The sequence below is a fragment of the Rana temporaria genome, chromosome 8, assembly GCF_905171775.1.
Source record: "Rana temporaria chromosome 8, aRanTem1.1, whole genome shotgun sequence".
NCBI lineage: Eukaryota > Metazoa > Chordata > Amphibia > Anura > Ranidae > Rana > Rana temporaria.
In genome coordinates, this window is record NC_053496.1 from 55278670 (window position 1) to 55300280 (window position 21611).

Here is a 21611-nt window from a genome sequence, read left to right on the forward strand (position 1 = left end):
ACTTTTTTTGTATGTGAATAGTGATCAGGGGTTAGACCCACTGTTTTAATTGCTAGCTCTGCCCCTATTAGGGAAAATGTACCACCTCTATTCATCCTGGTGATCTTTATCACGTAATGTGAAAGGAAATCCAACATTTTGAAATGTTGTCAGTGCAAGAATAGAGGGGGAAATCTTCCAATGGGGATGATAGTTCTTCTGGTTTCCCTGGTGGCAGCAATTTAATATTTTTTGGGGATATTTATTATAGCAAAAAGTAAAAAATATTGAATTTTTTTCAAAATTGTTGCTTATTTTTGTTTATAGTGCAAAAAAAAAAAAGCAGAGGTGATCAAATACCACCAACCGAAAGCTCTATTTGTGGGGAAAAGAGGACATCAATTCTGTTTGGGTGCAACGTCGCACGACCGCGCAATTGTCAATTAAAGGAGTTGTAAAGGAAAACATTTTTTGCCTAAAATTAATGTCTGCAAGGTAGACGGACAGAATAGTGTAATGATTCTGTTAAAAAACAAGTAAATACCCATTAAATTCCTTCATCTATATCACCTCCGGCGTTCTAGTTTCTGTTCTCTCATTCACTTCCTGGTTTGCATTGCTCGTTCATGTAAGAACTACACTATGCATTGTGGCACGCCCAGTAATTCACACCTCCTTGAAGTCTCTAACACGTAGAGAGCGTCCTGCCGCACAGATGTAGTTCCCAGGAGGGGGCGAGCACGTCACTGACCACCGCGGTAAAGCCTCCCTTCACGATGGTGAGTAACAATCAGACAAGCAGGAAGAGAACAGAGAAGAAATAGAGCAACTTCTGAGCAAAAACAAACAATGAGGAAGTGAAAAGAGGAATGTCTGCAGGTAAAGGATGCTTATTATGAAAAACATTTTTTTCCTTTACAACTCCTTTAAAGTGACGCAGTACCGAATCACAAAAAATGGCCAAATAGCCAAACCCTCAAGGGCTAAAGTGGTTAAAGAGTGTGTCCCAGCATTATCGTAATTTATCCCAAAACCTCTTCTAGAGCATGTCCCAGGATTATTTTATTATTTTATATTGTTGCTGTGGCAATAGGCTTTTATTACTCCCTGTAACATCATTGCCAGGCTTGTACAATTCTTGTAAGGACTAGTGTTGAGCAGAATATGCCATATTCGATTTCGCGATATATCTCGAATATATATTCGAATATTCGAGATATATTCGCTAAATTCGAATATTCGTGATATTTTATCGAAATGAAATTATTGCGATTTTTCGCTATTGCGAATGCGAAAATAATTGCGATTTTTTGATAACTGCGGTAGGAGCACTCTGATTGGCTCAGAATATTCGTGATATTTTATCGAAATATCGCAACATGCGAATGCGATATTTATTGCGCAATTTCGAGAAATGCTGGAGGAGCGCTCTGATTGGCTCAGAATATTCGTGATATTTTATCGAAATATCGCAACATGCGAATGCGATATTTATTGCGCAATTTCGAGAAATGCTGGAGGAGCGCTCTGATTGGCTCAGAATATTCGTGATATTTTATCGAAATATCGCAACATGCGAATGCGATATTTATTGCGCAATTTCGACAAATGCTGTAGGAGCACTCTGATTGGCTCAGAATATTCGTGATATTTTACAATACAAAATAATTGCGAATATTCGGCAAATGCGGAAGGAGCACTCTGATTGGCTCAGAATATTCTTGATATTTTACAATACAAAATAATTGCGAATATTCGGCAAATGCAGAAGGAGCACTCTGATTGGCTCAGAATATTCTTGATATTTTACAATACAAAATAATTGCGAATATTCGGCAAATGCAGAAGGAGCACTCTGATTGGCTCAGAATATTCTTGATATTTTACAATAGAAAATAAAAAGTGTTTTGCATTGGTGGTGATTCTTTACTCTATCCATCTGTCACAGCCGTTTGTCAATCAAACACCTTAAAGATTGAACACGTTCATGCTGCATGCTTTGGACTTTTTTTCACTTCACATATCAAAGACATTTTTATGAAAGATTATTTTTCTATTATTGGGACTATATTTCTTTATATATTTGTTTCACTGTATATTTCACAAGTTATTTGCGCTTGCTTATTTTATAATTTGCCCACATGTCTTGTCACTAGACATATTTTTTATTCTTGTAGAGCGACTCCATTTTCTGTCTTGTATTAATTTATGTTGTATAACATTTTTGAGTTGCTGCTGTATTCTCCCCTTTTTTAAGGTATGCGCAATTTTTTCCTTCTTACAAAAAATAATAATATCAAACATACAAATATTCATAACATACACATACACAAAGCCCCCCCCTTTTGCATCAGAGACAATCAGAGTTCTCCTACCACAGTTATCGAAAATTCGCAATTATTTTCGCATTCGCAATAGCGAAAAATCGCAATATTTTTTTTTCAATTTGGCAACATAAAAGGATCGCCTCAGCTTAGCTACTCTGCCCAGGGTCTCTAATCATACCAGCAATGCTTTTAGACGTCGATAGGATGTGATCTGTTTTAAAAATCAAATTGAAAAAATGCGAATATTCGGAATTGCGAATATTCACCGCGAAATTCGAAATATAGCGCGATTTCTCGAATATGCTATATTCGAGCCGAATATTCGCAATGCGAATATTCGTGAGCAACACTAGTAAGGACAGCTGCTGAGAGTTAAGCATGCTCCCAGAACTACATCTCCCAAGAGCCTTTTCTGTGCACAAAGTGTATGGAGGATTTTGGGAGTCAATGGGTAGGGACAGAGAGGGGTGGTGGATATGTGGAGTTCTTTAATCCAGCAGGCAAGGCTGACCACGCTGGTTAAAAATTCACAGCATCAAAAGCAGTGAATTGTCGCCCAAGCAGGAAGTGATGAGAACAATGTAATTTTTTTTGCACTTGCAGTATATTAAAGGGATAAAACATATGGTAATGTGTGGAGGTTTGTACTGAAAGTGTATTTCTCTACACTTTAGCTGCTATGGGTTTGTTCATATGTTAAAAAGCGTATCGAGTATAGGTCGTTAGTTCTTGCTAAAGAGCCTGTCTGTCTGAAAAATGCAAAAAGCATGCAAGTACCAGATCATTGATGTAGGCCTCCTGAAAATACTAGTGCTATGGGGAATGTTACAATAACACCTGAGAAAATTTACAAACTGTGCCTGGGCAAAACTGAGTAATACTTCTACATAGAGGAGCGCAAATCAAACTGGGGATTTTCGATTTTTTTATTCTTTTGCAAAATCCTTTTATCCAGCAGACAGTAGATCATCTCTGCATCTGCATTGGGAACATTTCAATGCTCAAAGCAAAATCTGTAAGCTTCAAAATTGTGAAACATCCCTCTAAATGAAATAAAGTTTATCTATACATTTTATAAAATGTGACACAAGCATTTAATACTTTGTTTTTGATAATGCATTTTTTATCTCATTTTACTCTATCTTAGGGAAGTGAAATCTCCATTCTACAAATATTTAAATGCTTAATTAACTGGAGGTTTTAAAGTCTCCCATGTAAATATTAAGCTATGTTCCAAATCCTGTACTGAAGAACAGATTTATTTTTGCTAATTGTGCACCTGAAACTCAGAGAGAAAAAAACAGGAAAAAGCGGAGCTCAGTAGCCAAGTATTATGAAATGTCTGGAACAAGAATGCAACAGATTTATTTACAGAAATATACTTTTTTTTTTTCCAACCGGGCTGCTGCCAAAATCAACTGCTTAATGAATAGATAAGAAGGCTTAAGCCTCGGGTGGTGGCAGCAGACTGTCTGTGTTGCTCTTTGTGTCTTAACTTTCAAAGGACAGGAAAGGGCACTGTATTTGTAATATTTAGTAAAAAATCATTAATCTTCTCGCTGGGTCCATGAAATGGCAGAACAAAAGATGTTCATTTTTACATCAATTAATTTGTTTTAAGCTGACCATAGACATGACATGACTGTTGGACCCTTCATCGGCTTTCGTTTGCTTCAGATGGGTTTTGTATTGCTGAAAATCTGTAGGGATAGAAAACCTGCTTAAAGCAGGTCAAATGCAGGCCAATGGGAGCTCAACTGCAGATCAAATATATCGGTCAATTAAATCTGGATGGTCTTAGAAGAGTCTCAAATGGATGTTTTGGACATAAGACCAAAGCCCGTCAACACAGGCCCTTACCCAAACTGGCCTATTCTAGCTGAAACAGACAGTCATCCCGTACATCACCTAACACCTGAGGTTCCTCTCCCCCATGTGTAGGCAAAAACATGCATGCTTAGGGGATCCAAACAAACATGTTTAGGAACCAGTCTGTGGAAGTGCGTCCTTATAGCTGCATGTTTTGGCCAACTTCAAAAGGAACCTGATATATAAATTATACAGACTTTTTAATTATTTCTGAAAAGCAGGAAAAATTATTTCTAGGGTATTTTGGGCACATTGTGCACATGGATATGTGCTCAAAGCCTGAGGTAATCCCTGTCCCTGCCACCAAGCAATCAAATGCCACAATTTCTGTTGGCTATTGAGGCCCTAGCACTGGGCTGTTGAAGTAAAGCCTCGTACACACGGCCGAGGAACTCGACGTGCCAAACACATCGAGTTCCTCGGCCAGTTCAGCACTGAAGCCGCCGAGGAGCTCGGCGGGACGAGAGCTCCCATAGAACAACGAGGAAATAGAGAACATGTTCTCTATTTCCTCGTCGAGCTCCTCGTCGGCTTCCTCGGCTGAAAGTGTACACACGACCAGTTTCCTCGGCAGAATTCAGCCAGAAACTCGGTCGGAAGCTGAATTCTGCCGAGGAAACTGGTCGTGTGTACGGGGCCTAAGAGTTGTTTAAGGGCTTTATTATGAGTAGGTATGCTTTGTTGCTTGTATATCTTAGAGTGTAACTCAAGCTACAACTTTTTTCTCAGTTTATATTACTCTCACTTTCTTTATGGTGAAATTGGTCACCATGACCGTAAATAGGTAGAAATCTCTTATGAATGCAAAATGACTCCACGACAAACCTAAATATATAAATGTTTAACACATTACAATTAAAATCTCTTATGCCCCCCGTACAAATTCCAACTGTAAAAGTCCGATGTGAGCTTTTGAATGGAAATTCCGACCGTGTGGATGTTCCACCGGACTTTTACTGTCGGAATTTCTGCCAACAAAAGATTGAGAGCTGGTTCTCAAATTTTCAGACGGAAAAAAATTGTCTAGCAATTCCGACGCTCAAAATTCCGACACATTCTTGGAAACAATTTGACGCATGGTCGGAAGCATTGAACTTAATTTTCTTAGCTTGTTTAGTAGTTTAGTATGTCACCGCGTTCTTGACAGACGAAAGTTCAGAGAACTTTTGTATGACCGTGTGTATGCAAGCCAAGCTTGAGCGGTATTTCGTCGGAAAAGTCATCCAAGGTTTTTCCAACGAAAAATCTGATCGTATGTACGTGGCATAACAGCCCTGGACAGCTATAAAAACCCAACAATCCTACCCTACTTTGTTCAGAATGAGAAAAAGGGCTGGACCTACACTTTAGAGTGTATCTAAACTTATAACATTTAGCTTTTTAAGAATAAAGAAGGGTGTAACCCCTGAAAGGTTTTTATTGCTCTCATTGTTTCTGTTGGATAGATTTATGTTCTCAGTTTGTCCTGGTGACCATTGTCTAAACATTAAAAAAAACTAAATTTGGATTTGTTGCTAGAACATAAGTAAGGGGTACATTTTCTGAGGGGGGCAATTGTTTCAGTGACAGACATTTAAAGGGTATGTAAAGGAACTTTTTTTTTTTTAAATGACAAACATGTTATACTCACCTCCACCGTGCAGCTTGTTTTGCACAGAGTGGCCCCGAACCTGGTCTTCTGGGGTCCCTTGACGGCTGTCTCGGCTCCCCCTCGCAAGAACTCATCCCCTTCGAGCTTGCATGGTGATGAGTTCTTGCGGGTGCGCTCCTGTGATACAGCCGGCAGCCATAGACGCTCACTGTATCACTCGGCTCCGCCCCCCGGCGTGCCACATCATTGGATGTGATTGACAGCAGCACAAGCCAATGGCTGGGCTGCTTTCAATAAACCAATGAATGACCCGAGAAGCCGACTGAGAAACCTTCACGGCACGGGACTTTCGAAGGGTCAGGTAAGTAAACGGGGGGTGGGTGGGGTGCTAATGCTGAGATGTTTTTTCACCTTAATGCATAGAATGCATTAAGGTGAAATAACTTTTACTTTTGAAATAACTTTTACCTTTGCAACCCCTTTAAAGCTGACCAAAGATGAGTATTTTTGTTTAGCCAGTGAGCTGAAGGAAAAAAAACATGAATTCCTCCATCCACACAAGCGAGGTGGATATAACAACTTCCCCACTGGGGCATTGTACTTTGACAGCGGGACTCTCTGCTTTCAGAATACAGCAGCTGCACACCCTGATCGACAAAAGTTTTCCAACATTCCTGTTTTCGACAAAAGTCAATCTAATGATCGACTTTTGTCAAACAGGGACGCCCACACATGGATCGGAATTCAGTCTCTGCTGAACGGGACACATTTTGATCCATCTATGGCCAGCTTAAGAGGACATTTGGAGAAACTTCCTTTCCCTTCATGACATGTCTATAGGAAGTGGAGGGTAATTTCCCACACCAGACACAGACAGCAACAAAAGCTTGGGGTTAAACTATTTCTTACTTTCTCTAAAACGGGACACTATGAGGTTGATTTACTAAAGGCAAATAGACTGTGTACTCTACAAAGTGCCGTTACACGTTACATCAGGTAAAGCTTTAGTAAATATCCCCCTATAAGTGCACTTGGAAGTAAAGTTGCTCTAGATCTGAAGTGAAGCTCTGAAATGAGAGGAAGTTCTGCTGATCTCTACCATGCAACCATGTTCAATCAAAAATGTTGTTGTTTTTTTCCTTGCATGTGATTTGGGTATTTTTTGCAACGTGAAGCTTTACCTCATTTACTAAATTGTGGAGCAAGTGCACTTGCAGTTCACAGTATATTTGCCTTTAGTAAATCAACCCAAAGCTAGCAAACTATTAGCTATTGATATTTTTAAAAGACTCTTGGACATGCGTTTTAGTGAACACAACATACAGTACAGGGATATGGGAAATGATTATCGACACTGACACACATACACCTACAAAGCCACATCTACAAAGCTTAAACTGGATGGGCTACTGTATTGTCTTTATTGAACTTTACTTACCATGAAACTATGAAACCCCAGTATGTCTCTTCAGTAAATATTTTTTTTTAAATGCTATAGTTTCAGTTTAAAGCGGAGGTTCGACCAAAAAACAAGTATATAACATTACATTCAGTATACCTCAAACATGTACAGTATGCCGTTTTTTTTTTTTGGGGGGGGGGTGTACATACGGTATTATCTGTATTTTACTCCCGACTTCCGGGTACTCGCTTCCGCGGGAGTGGGTGTTCCTGTGCAGTGCCGCAATGTCACCTGGGACTTCGCCCATATGATTGACGTGCCTGAGAAAAACTCCCTCCGGCGGATAAGGCGCATCATGACTTTCCGAAAGTAGCCGAATCGCGAGTCGGCTCTATACGGCGCCTGCGCAGTTAGCTCTACACGGCTCCTAGTCGGTGCGCAGGCGCCGTATAGAGCCGACTTGCGGTTTGGCTACTTTCGGTAAGTCGTGACGCGCCTTATCTGCCGGGGGGAGTTTTTCTCAGGCACGTCAATCATATGGGCGAAGTCCTAGATGACATTGCCGCACTGCACAGGAACGTCCACTCCCGCGGGAGCGAGTACCCGGAAGCCGGGAGGAAAATACCGATAATACCGTATGAACACACCCCCCCAAAAAAACATCATACTGTACATGTTTGAGGTATACTGAATGTATAATGTAACCTCCGCTTTAAGGGGCACTTGATATAATTAGTTCTTATAGTGAATATTAATTTAAATTTCAAATTAATTTGTGTCTTATATGCATTCTTTGCTTTTACTCTGTAAATTCTATTATGTCTAATCATTTTATTTGACTTTCTAGGGAGAGACCATACTGTTTTCTTGCTCCATCCCTGTCTCTGAAATCTGGCAGAACTACAGAAGCAAGACTGTGGTGCAGCCCTCGGCTGGGGAAGAAAGCCGTAATTGACATCACGCGACCTAAAGACCAAAATCGCTTCTGGGACTGGGCTTTATTAATAGTTTGGCATTTTCTGCCAAACTGAATGAACAGCATGGGGTGGATAGCGTCAAAGTCTTTAAGCCAAAAAACCAACACAGGTATGTTTTTTTTTTGCACATATAATTTCCTTTACAAAGAAGATAAGGGAATATGTTGAAATGCTAGAGTAAAGTGGATTTCCACCTTGTCAACATACAGTAAAACATAGAATCACAACTGGGTAATGGTACATAGTTAACAATATCTGTTTGCTTCATTTGGAGGATTTCATGTCTAGTTTATTCTATATAACAGCATCTCCTTGCCAAGTAAAAATTAAAGTGTATCTAAACCCAAGAACCAAAAATGTATTCTATTGCAACTACCCAGTCTTTAGATTTGCATTAGTTTTCTATTTTCAAGCCTTTTTACCCTTTATTTTCATCTAGTGATTCTACCAGTAACACACTTCTGTACCAGGGTGGCAACGTTCACTTGCCGTACTATATCAATGGAGAAGAATTGTTATCACCCTAGGACAGAAACTGTTTTAGGACTCTGAGACCTTGTACACACGACCAGACCGTACACACGACCAGACCGCGGACCGTTTTCATCGGACATGTCTACTGGGAGGTTTTGGTCTGATGTGTGCACACACCATCAGACCAAAATCCCCACGGACAGAGAACGCGGTGACGTATAAGACACCGATGTTCTCTGACATGGAAGTACAATGCTTCCACGCATGCCTCGAATCAATTTGACGCATGCGCGGGATTTCGGGCCGCTGGTTTTACGTCATAACCAGCGGACATGTCCGATGAGTCATACTAACCATCGGACATGTCCGACGGACAGCTTTCCAGCGGACAAGTTTCTTAGCATGCTAAGAAACTTTTGTCCGCTGGAAACCTGTCCGCCCGGCCAGGAATCCTGTCCGCTAGGCCGTACACGGTCGGACATGTCCGCGGAAACTGGTCCGCGGACCAGTTTCAGCGGACATGTTCGGTCGTGTGTACGAGGCCTTACTCCCTTCTCTTTATAAGATAGCAGATGGTGTTCTGTAGTTCAAAGAGGTGATGTTTTAAATGAAGACAGCAGCCACCAGCACAAGGAATACTCCTCATTCAATGTAAGTATTGTCCCTTGTGCTGATTAAAAAGATTAATCATAAACCTAACATTTAACATGTATTTTTTTTTTATTTGTCAAACAGATATAACAAAACACTTTCAATGGTCTATTTAACAGACCACAAGGGACCAAATAACAACAAAGTTCATTGTTAATGTTTACATTTAACTTTATCTCTGAAAGAACAAGTCCACTATTTGTCCAAAAAGGCAGCTGAAGTGAAATCTACAGTAGTGGTGTTGCTATGGGGTGTGCGGACCACATCTGGGTGCCACCCACCAGAAGGGTGACACCATCAAGTAGGAAGGGATATCCGACCGCCATGGTGTCACTCCCATTGGTGACAGTGCACGGATCGGTGCACCGTCTCTGACCGCATCATTTACAGGGGCCAGTTTGGGGTGTGCACCATGACTGTGCACTGCTGCCCCCAAAATAGCCAGTCCAGCGCTCTGCAGGGCACTTTGGAAGGCTAGACAGGAGAGAGCCTGATGATCTAGCCTGCCCATTGTCTACTGCTGTCACTCTGCAATGGTAGGACAGAGTACTGTGGCAGGCTGGGGGGGGGGGGAGAGCTGCAGCCAATGCGCTAGCTTGCTTAGTGCCCTACTGCCTGTCCTGCTGTCACTCTGTGGACACTTAAAATAAATTACTAGCCTTCTCTTCTCCGTCTTTACTGCAAGGCTCTGTGGTAGGCTAGATAGTAGACCTGACAGAGGAGGAGCTTGCAGGGATGAGAAAGAAACTAAGTTTAGAATGTACTTAGCCAGAATCTGCCTCCCTCCTTGCTTCGGTTGTCCTGTGCAGTGCTGTTGTCCTGCTAACTCTTCACTGTCCTCCGGGGAACAGTAAGTTCACAGCAAGTGCACAAGAAATAAATGTAATTAATTAAAAAAAAATGTTCATACTGTCCTGATAAAAATTTGTTAGGGGGGGGGGGGGGTTGACACCATGTAACGCTAGTGACGCCACTAATCTACAGAAAGAAGAGCAAGGTGTAGGAGAAGAGGTCCCTCCAGGCATCTCTCCCATTGAAGGACAGATTTGATTTTTGGATCTTTACCAGATGTTTATTTCCTATAACGCTTTATCTAAAATGTTTACAGAACCAATGTAGCCAGCATGTGGTTTGAAGATGAAAGAGTGAAAGAAGAGGAATTATGATGGATTTTCAGTAAATACTTCTTCCGAGTTATTATTGTATGGTGAAAGCAATTTACAATGTAGATGTATTATAATTCCAGGAACATATTTCATACCCGGATAAGTACATTTTTTTCCTCTAGCAGCCATTTCCATGTCAGCATGGTGCATTAAAGTAAATTACAAAATAAGGCATCTAAATTGTATTGTTTTCTGTGCAAACCTACTTACAAAGTTCTGGCTGTAGACTGACAACGGCAAAGCAAATTACTGCACTACTAAGCAGGAAGCACAGCTAGTACATGATGCTTAGTTGTTAAAAGAAGCCTTTATTCATTATTATGCTGGGTCAACTTTGGCCCTGATAATAGCTAGCGCATAACCTAGCAGTGACAAAGAATTTAACTTCAACAATTGGTGACCGCCTGCACACAGACACTAACTCCCTGTTGCATACATTTGATTGAGGCCTCGTACACAGGAAACTTGCTGGGAGATATTTTTTTGCCGAGGAAAGCGCGGTCGTGTGTACATTTTCGTCGAGGAAACTGTCGAGAAACTCGACGAGCCAAAAAGAGAGCAAGTTCTCTATTTCCTCGACGGGAGTCTCAAATTGGCTCGTCGAGTTCCTGGTCGGGCTGGTTTCCGACAAGAAACTCGAGCGTGTGTATGCTAAGAAACCCGCGCTTGCTCAGAAAAAAGTATGAGACGGGAGTAAAAGTAGCATTTGTAATGGAGATAACACATTTTTCAAGCTGTAACAGACACCTAATTTTACCACAAAAAACTGGGAAAACGTATTGACTCGAGTATAAGCCTAGGTTATCCATTTCCATGCCTCACTGTGCCCATGCCTCACTGTGCCCATGCCTCACTGTGTCCATGCCTCACTGTGCCCATGCCTCACTGTGTCCATGCCTCACTGTACCTCACTGTGTCCATGCCTCACTGTGCCCATGCCTCACTGTGTCCATGACTAGACTTACGTTTAACATGGGAGTATATAGAAGGGTACCCGGTTTTGAAAAATCGGTGCTCCCTGGCCGTAGGTCCCCCAGACAGCAAACGTTGCACACTTGTAAAGGAGAACTGGGGCTATATGTGTGCCAAGTTTTTTTGGGGGGGTTTACAGTATAGGGCTGACTCCAAGACAGATTGTTCTGATTAAATGTGCTGCAAAACTGTCCTAACAATTTGTTATCGGTTTAAACACTAAAGCATTGCTGCACTGTTGTAGTGAAGTTATTATAACATATATTGTAACTGCTCCTGCTAAAATACATCATATGTATTCAGCACTTTTCTGATTAAGGGAGATATCGTGAATGTGCGCTAATAAACATCATGCTAAAAGTCACACTGCCAGCATTGAAAATACATATGATAACGTGATAAATTGGAATGTTTTTCAGGCATGCATGCAGCATGGTATTTTTCCCATGCACTTTTAAAACAATGATTTTCCCTAAAAAAAATAATAATAATAAAAAACAAAACAAAAGCCAAAAAAGAAAAAGAAAAAGTTACCTGCATAGCATAGCAGTACTCCTGTGGGACCCTTTAAAAAATACTTTTTACTTTGAAATATTTAACAAAGGTTTAATCCCTGTGGGTCCTTCAATTGCTGAACAAGTATCTAAGCATCTAAAACGATCCTGTCCACAGGGTGACAACGCTGTTGTGCTATTTAACTGCAGAACAAACATCATTTTCACCCTGTTAAAGGCAGTGTAAAAATAATAACATAAATTTATTGTCAGAATCAACTGATGAAAAAAAAATGACTGTTAATACTAGTGACAGACAGCATTATATAGGTCATTTTTTATTTTGCCTTAGTTGAACTTTAAGCAGAGAAGCTATCTTATATTATTCTCTATAAAAAAAAAAATATAGGCCCGGATTCAGAAAGACTTATGCCAACGTATCTACTGATACGCCGCGTAAGTGCACGGATGCGCCGTCGTATCTCAGCGCCTGATTCTGCAAGTAAGATACGCCTGAAATTTGGCTTACTCCGACCGACGTAGGTTTCCTACGCCATCGTATCTTGGGCGCATATTTACGCTGGCCGCAAGGGGCGCTTCCATTGATTTACGCATCGAATATGCAAATGACGAGATACGCCGATTCACGAACGTACTTGCGCCCGTCGCATGAGTATACGCCGTTTACGTAAGGCGTACGTCCAGCGTAAAGTTATTCCACCTATAGGGAGGCGCAACCCATGCAAAGGTATGGACGACGGAACAGCCGTCGTATTTTACGTCGTTTACGTAAGTCGTACGTGAATGGGGCTGGGCGTAGGTTACGTTCAAGTCATAGGCATTGAGCCGTTGTATCTTAGGGAGTAAATTCGACGTGATTCTGAGCATGCGCGCGCATGCGACATTCGTTCAGCCCATCATTTGCATGGGGTCAAGCTTCATTTAAATGGATCACGCCCACTTCCTTCCTACTTTGAATTAGGCAGGCTTACGCCGGACAATTTACGTTACGCCGGCGCAACGTTGGGAGCGAGTGCTTTGTGAATACTGTTCTTGCCTCTCAATGTTACGTCGGCGTAGCGCATATGAGATGCGCTACGCCTGCACAAATATACGCCGCTCTACGTGAATCTGGGCCATAATCTCAAAGGACTAGGCAGAAAAATCCAAGCGATGCCCTTTTTTTATGAATGTTCTCAAAACTAAAGAACATTCTACATATGTATATTTGTGTTTCTCTCAACTTGTTATACAGTTTGAGCCTAGGTTCAGACTAGTGCGATTTGGGAACCAGTGCAATTACAGCGCCGGTTCCCGTACTGCTTCTCTCCCGCTGGCAGTTCACACTGCCCTCTGCGAACCGCTGTGTGTGTTAATACGTTGTTAATGACACCCCCAGAACGGTTCACTGATCGCAGTGCGAACTGTGGATTCGTACAGGAATCAGAACGCATAGGTGAGAACACCCATGCTATTCCAGTGAGGGGAAAAACAAGTCAATGCACTTTTTTCTGTGTGAAGCCAATGCGAGTTCAGCCATACAAACTGTATGGCTGAACTCCCATTGCTCAGACATTGCATGTGATCGGCACCTGCGGTGCAGGTGCAAATCACATGCAATGTCTGAGATCGCACTAGTCTGAACCTAGGCTTAACAAAGTTTTACCTTTGTGTGAATACATATACATACATATATACTTTTTTATTTTTGTAGTTTGTAGAAAATGTAAGTTTTACTGTGTGTGATAAGTTTTCCTGTTTGTGAAAGAGTCATGAGTCTTTGTTCCAAAGGAAAACAGAACTCTTTCACTCTAAACTGCAGGCCTCCTGACAGTACATTTAATATTCTGTCTCTTTTTCTTTGTGTAAAATATGCATTGAAATATTTTGACTGAGCAACTGACGCCATACATAATTAGAGAGCACATCACAAGGAACCACAACTGTGAGCAGCAGGTGCTGATGAGGAGGATTCGGTGTCAACTTTTATATGGCAAGTGTTTTGTAAGCGGAGGCTGTAACTGGTGTTATTTTTACATTTCGTGCTCTGTTTATTAGACTGGTCCAGTCACGTGTAGAAGTCAGTCGTGACTGCATTGCATCCTAGGTCAGCTAATCTTAGTACGTACAGCTAATTTTCCAGGGTTGGTACAATTTGTATTGAGGATTACAAGGGATCTTGTTATGTTCTGTGAGTACCTTGACTTGAGGAGACTTCTGCCATGGAGAGTAGGCCTAAGACCGTTACATTAGCCAGGGATAGAAAGGGAGGATCAGCCATTTTTCGGATGTAGATGTCGACACCTGCTTAGAGAATAAACATTGGCCACAATAGAAAATTAAAATGAATCTTCTTTTTTCTGATGTTTTGGTTCCCATTACCTCTATGAGAAGGAGAGTATCACATATCTGGTAGCAGAGCCTGAAATGATGAGTAGTGTGAACAGAAGGCGCAGGAGTGCAAAGTGGCATGCGTGCCTGTAGGTCTTGCCAGCAGCAGACGTCAGGCAGGAGAGGTTGTCAGTAGTGTTCAGTGAAGCAGCTGGTGGATGGCAGACTGTAGCAGGCTGGCACTGGCAGCAGTGTGCAGGTGAGGCATGCACTGGTAGCAGACCGTAAAACAGCAGGCACAGCAACATGTGTCAGGAAGCAGAGTAAGGCAAGCTGGGTTATATGCTGGAAGGACAGATCAGGTACAGAGCAGTAGGCAAGAGCGTGGTCTGGGTGCAAGCCTGGTCAGGTGCCAATCAGTTGAAGAAAAGCAAAGGGAGCAGACAGAAGCAGAGGTCAAGGACAACCTGGGATCGGTGCAGATGGAGTTCAGAAAATGATCAGACAAGCCGGGTCAGCAACTGGAAACCGGATACAGAATAACAGGATCACAGGATACAGGGCAGGCTGAAAGACAAAGCAGAACTGATCCTGAGCACTGGCTGAGTTTGAATAGCCCATTTGGTGCCAACGTACCGTACCGTACTTTAATACCGTACTGGTGACCCCACAATAGGGATAACACTTTTTTTTGTGGAAGGGAGTTTAACAAGACACGTGGCCACTCATTAAAATTAGAAGAAAAGAGGTTTAACCATAAACTTTGTAGAGGGTTCCCTTCCACAAGCGGTGGTCTCAACAGGAGACATCGATAGTTTAAAAAAACGATTAGATAAGCTCCTGAACGTCCGCAACGTACAGGGATATTCAATGTAATACTGACATATAATCACACACATAGGTTGGACTTGATGGTTTTGTGTCTTTTTTCAACCTCACCTACTATGTAACTATGTAACATCCTCTATTGGTAAGTATTTCCTTTCAGGGAAAGACAGGGCCAATAGAAAGTGAAGAAGTTATAATAAGGAGATGGATTACATCTTTAGTATGCAAAGTTATTGAATGAGAGCAGCACCCTAAGAAGGAATGTGTTACAGGCATACCCCATTTTTAAGTACACAATGGGATTTATTTACTAAAGCTGGAAAGCGCAAAATCAGGTTCACTTCTGCATAGAAACCAAGTTTTATTACCAGGCTTAACTGAACAACCTGGGGTTAGAAGCTCATTGGTTTATATGCAGAAATTAGCTTGATTTTGCACTTTCCAGCCTTAGTAAATAAACCACATTGTGTAAAACTTGCACACTAATATGTTCTAATTTTTAAGCAAATATAAACTATCAGCCTCCAGTAAACATAGTGAAAATAAACTCAGAAACAAATATATAGTACATGTATAGTGACCGTTAATTAGCTGCAACCACTTAGTAGTGTACTCAAAAAACACTGCGTATTAAATGTAAAAGAAAAAGATGGGAATGGTGCGCGTATTCAATAATGTGCCATAAAGAATGAATATGATGAGTATCCAAACATACAAAAAAAAAATGTGAATAAAGTCCAACTAAAGCCCAATGGTAGGAGTTGGTTCATATAAAGGCAAAAAATCTCATAAGGATAACTTGATTGAAGAAAAAACAGATAAAATGTCTATCCAAACATCGACTGTTAGATTTATGAATTGCCCGCTCACCACCAACAATGACCCAAGGGTCAAACAAGGCTCATCAGATAGTCAGATAAGGAATCCTGCTGATAGATCTGTAAATGCATCCAGGTTCCAGGCGAAGATGAAAAACTACGTCCAAAACTTGGCATCAAAACATCTTAGGTAATTCCATATATAGAGGAAACAGCTCACTCCAAGGAATAGCATTTCTTATATAAATGGCGCCCAAAGGAAACAAACAACATGCTATGATGGATGTGGCCATGGCCTTGATGGATGTTTTTTCTTATTGGCCAATTAACTACATTGGACACAGATGAACTGATGACTCACCTTCACTAAGGCTAGCCCATTGGTTAGAAGGGGTACAAATACCCGGCACTTGTCACTTGGCTCCTATCCCTGAGGAAGTCACATGACCAGTGACGTACGCGTTGGGTGGAGCATTGTGACGTCAGTTCTGGTGGTGATTAACGGAAGTACGGTGAGGAGGCCTGTGTGTCACTACTCCCATTGCTTTTTACTGCGTTTTTTTCCTTTCTTGATGTAAGCAGTGTTTTTACTAAATAAATTTATTTTTCATTTGGCAATATTGCACTGTGGCTGTTCTTTGTTTCCTTTGAGCGTCATTTATACAAGAAGTGGCATTCCTTGGAGCGAGCTGTTTCCTCTATATATGGAATTACCCAAGATGTTTTGATGCCAAGTTTTGGATGTAGTTCTTCGTAATCGCCTGGAACCTGGATGCATTTACAGATCCATGAGCAGGATTCCTTATCTGACTATCCGATAAGCCTTGTTTGACCCTTGGATCATTGTTGGAGGTGAGCGGCCAATTCATAAATAATAATAATAATAATAATAATAATGTTTTATATAGCGCCAATTACAGCGTTGCCGCTGTGTCTAAGTGCTGATAATGGTTGTCATTATTACCCAACTTAATGGTAAATCTAACAGTCGATTTTTGGATAGATGTTTTTTCTTCTATCAAGTAATCCATATGAGATGTTTACCTTTATATGAACTAACTCCTACCATTGGGCTTTAGTTGGACTTTATTCACATTTGTTTTATATATTTATTTATTTGTATGTTTGGATACTCATCGTATTCATTCTTTCAGTATATTACTTTATGGCACATTATTAAATAAGCGCACCATTGCCATCTTTTTCTGTTACACCCTAAGAAGGAAGTCATGGGATGGTTTTGTGTTGTCAACTACTTGAATACTTGTTTAAAGGTTCTTATTTATCCAAGTCATGGTATAGTTAGGACAATCACATGCAACTGGACTTGTTCTGGAACGATTATGTTTTGTAGCTCATTCAAGCCTCTTCTTTGGTTCTAATGAGTGTTAGGAACATACCCCAGCATTTATTTCCACACAGGTAGCATAGTCACCGTAATCCAATCATTACTAATTCAATCAGCATTTGCCTTATCACGTTCCGTGGTATTTTTTGAATAAGGTCATTACTGTATGTATAGATATAAATTGTGGCGTATGATCCTGACGCTCAGTAGAATTCAAGAAGAAGATTGGATAAGCTTTGAAACATCTTCAACATTTCAGAACAAGTTGAATGTGAATATCTATTACTAGCTTTTCTTAAAGGTTGAGTGGCCAGATAAATCTTCAGTAAATGGATGAAGAGCTTCTGCCTGGGTGTCATTTTATTAGGACCAATCGTAATAGCGTAGCCTTACCTCTCATTGATGTGGATGTGTGCAGTTATTCACTTGTATTATCTTCCTTTAACAGCAGAAATGTCATCTCGGTGTCAGGCTGTAAGGCTCTGTTGGGGGCTCACCTGTCTCATGTCTTAACACACGGCTGATAGCTGATGCTCTCTACAGACTGCTGGAGGATTAGCAAAGCCTTTAGTTTATAATATAATGGTAACACAAATGTTGGTTTGTTTGATAATGTCCATTGTCAGCACTGAACTTAAACAAATAATAGGATAGCATTTATGCCGCGTACACACGGTCGGAATTTCCGACAATAAATGTTCGATGTTAGCTTGTTGTCGGAAAATCCGACCGTGTGCATGCTCCATCTGACATTTGCTGTCGGAATTTCCGACAACAAGAATTTGAGAGCTGGTTCTCAATTTTTCCGACAACATAAGTTCTTGTGGGAAATTCCGACCGCGTGTACACAATTTAACGCACAAAAATAGGGGTATCCTAGAATTATAATTTTAAAAATAGCATTAGATTTGCTCAGGTCATGCCAAATTAGAATCTTGCCTACAGGGTTCTAGATTCTCTTTACCTCCTAATCCAGATATCATTGAGATATAACATCACAGTGTCTCCTGTGCTTTTAAATGATTGTTTACTGTACGTGAAACTGCATGTAAAAAGCGCAGAAGTGTGGGGGGGATCTAAGGGTGCCCCTTGAGGTTTCTAGCTGCTGTAGAGAGCACCAATAATACATGAGAATATACAGTGTGTGTTTGTGTGTATATATATATATATATATATATATATATATATATATATATACAGAATAGAGAGAGAGAGAGAGCAAGAAAGAAACCGACAGACAGACACAGAGACATTGCCTAGTTTTATGTTAGTGAAATTCATAATATGCTTGACCAAAGGGGCTTTTTCAATCAGACTGATTATTGCTGATTCATAATATATTAAACGTTACAGCCATTGTTCAGAGTGAGATTGCTGTGCTGAAAAATGCAGAGGATGTCTACTCTGAAATAAAGTATTAATAAGATGAAATACATAGACAGGAGTTTGAAGGTTACCTGGTAATAAAAAATAAATTGAATTTAAAAGGGTGCATTCTTTTCTGCTTTATCACTCAGCAGCTAAAGATATGGCTTGCATTGCAATATTCAGTTCCCTCTGATTAGCATTGACTTTGATGCAGTTTATCAAACCCTTTGTCACCAACACCCACCTTAATCCTGCTGAATAAACAATTAACAATTTTAAGAACTTTGCAGCTGCAAGCCATGTTTTAGGTTACTCTCTGCTGCTAGAGCTCCATGGTGCAATTTCTGAATATCCCTTTACATTCTAGAGCTGGTGATCTGCACCTATGGTAATGATAATTTGTGTATGTAGCAGAGTAGACAACACCATTTAAAAAAGTAGTAGTGCCACAAGAAGGTTGGTCCCAACCACAGAGGAGCCTCACATAGGAGAGATTAGCATGACAATAAAGAGTTAAATTTGCATGGTTAAGGTTAAAGAAAGGGTTAAAGTGTGAGAGTTTAAAGTTGCAGGGAGGGGGTGGTAGTGTACAGAGTGGTCTTATGGTAGGTAAGTCTTGATTCTTGAAACTAGCCGCACTCATCTCTTGGTACTGACAGCTAATGTTTCAGCCTAAAGCCCTGTTCACACGGCCCAGATTCTCGTCAGGAAAAAAAACGTTGTTTTTCCTGACGAGATTCCTGGCAAGAATCTCTTGCCGGCCGAGTGTACAGATACACCATTCAAAAGAACCGCTGTTCTTTTGAATGGCACGAACGCAGTGACGTCATCGACTACGACGAGCATGTGCTCGTCACATTCGATGCCGTCGCCACCATCTTGCTTCACCCTACCTATGCCTTGGAAGTTACTGCGCATACGTCAAAGTCATTTCGAGCATGCGCAGGTTTCCATGGAGTAGTAAGTATACACACGCTTGGGTTTCTCGGCAGGAAAACATTGCCTAGAGCAGGTTCTCTATTTTTATCTCGTCTAGATTTTCTTGACGAGAAACCTCAAAGCCTCGTACACACGCACGGTTTACTCTGCAAGAAAGCTCTGCCAGCAGTTTTCTTGCTGGTTCTTGCCGAAAAATACTGTGCGTGTGTACAAGGCTTAAAGTGCAGTTCCACCCATAAATATAACATTACATCAGTAGTTTTAAAAAAATGTCATTAGTCCTTTACAAATTTTTTTTTTTTTTTAGATGCCTTCAAAGTGTTGTTGCTAGGCAGAATAGTTAATCTTCCCACTTCCTGCACCTAGGTGCTTAATGCTTCCTAACCTACACCGCACAGACTCCTGGGAATGTAGTCGGTGTAACTTTCCAGGAGTCTGTGCACTCCCCAGTCTCAAAGAATCATGTGACTTGGACAGCACAGGTGCTGAAACCTGATCTGACACTGCTTGTGCAGCACTGAGCATGTGCGAGGTCTGCAAGGCTGAAATCCAGGAAGTCATACAGTCTGGCTTCATGATGCCCATACTTAAGATGGCCCCAGTCAATTTCTATTTTATAAAGAGTCTAAATGCTGTAACAACCTAACAAAACAGATCTTAGTTTACAGACTAACTTTACTAGAATACATTAAGCTTGTATATTACAGGGGTATTTATATTTAAAAAGTGAAATTGTGGCCGGAACTCCGCCTTAATGCTCTGCTTATCTTGGTGGAAAAATGGGCTGTGGATCCAATAAGTCAGGATACATCATATCTGCACATTCATTCTATGATTGCACACAACACTAAGTCCTCTTGTAAGTGCTATGGTATTAAAGCGGTGGTTCCCCCTAAAACAAATTTCTAACAATACATTCGTAAGACCCGTTACACTGCGGGTAGGCTGGCTTTTGTTTTGTTTTTTTAGTACATACCTCGATATCGCCATTTCGTCCCTTGGCGGTGGGCGATCTTAGTTGATTGACGTTCCTCCGACGGGCGCATACTGCGCGTCACGACTTTCCGACAGAAGCCGAACGTCATTGCGCAGGCGCCGTATAGAGTCGGCTCTATACGGCGCCTGCGCAGCGACGTTCGGCTTCTTTCGGAAAGTCGTGACGTCACGTATGTGCCCGTCGGAGGAACATCAATCAACTAGGAACGCCCACCGCCAAGGGACGAAATGGCGATATCGAGGTATGTACTAAAAAAACAAAACAAAAGCCAGCCTACCCGCAGTGTAACGGGTCTTACGAATGTATTGTTAGAAATTTGTTTTAGGGGGAACCACCCCTTTAAGTAGCACCAAACTCTTAGGCCCCGTACACATGGCCGAGGAACTCGACGTGCTTGGCACGTCGAGTTCCTCGTCGAGTTTTGGGATGAAGCCGCCGAGGAGCTCGGCGGGCCGCCTTCTCCCATAGAACAACGAGAAAATAGAGAACATGTTCTCTATTTTCTCGTCGAGCTCCTCGGCGGCTCCATCGAGCCAAAACTGTACAGACGACAGAGTTTCTCGGCAGAATCCGGGTTTTGACCGAGTTTCTCGGTGAATTCTGCCGAGAAACTCTGTCGTGTGTACGGGGCCTCATAGATCTGTCTTCCTGACTTGGCTCAGGTTAACAGATAAAGTTGGTTATCAACCCAATTTGGCAATCAGATCATGTATGCACTGGCCAACTGTCAAATTATCTCTTTTGTGCACATGGGAATGTATTGAATGACATCTTACGGTTGGCGTGAAACAGAAGAAGTTCTGTTTTCGATCCATTATGCCAGATTCAGAAAACACCTACGCTGGCGTATCTACAGATACGCAGCGTAAGTGTACAGGTGCGCCGTCGTATCTCTGCGCCTTATTCTCAATACTTGATACGCCTGAATTCTGGCCTCATCCGACCGACGTAAGTCTCCTACGCCATCGGATCTTGGGCGCATATTTCCGCTGGCCGCTAGGGGCGCTTCCATAGATTTACACGTCGAATATGTAAATGAGCTACATACGCCGATTCACGAACGTACTTGCGCCCGTCGCA

The 21611-nt window shown here is 41.4% G+C and overlaps 1 protein-coding gene across 1 annotated transcript in view; it reads left to right on the forward strand.

Annotated features, from left to right (window-relative positions):
* LOC120946954 (heparan sulfate glucosamine 3-O-sulfotransferase 1-like) overlaps positions 1 to 21611 on the forward strand; it is a 207478-nt gene that overhangs the window by 106064 nt on the left and 79803 nt on the right. The window contains exon 2 of the mRNA XM_040361821.1: positions 8016 to 8254. The gene's annotated coding sequence lies outside the window, so the exon portion shown is untranslated. The remainder of the gene's footprint in view (positions 1 to 8015; positions 8255 to 21611) is intronic.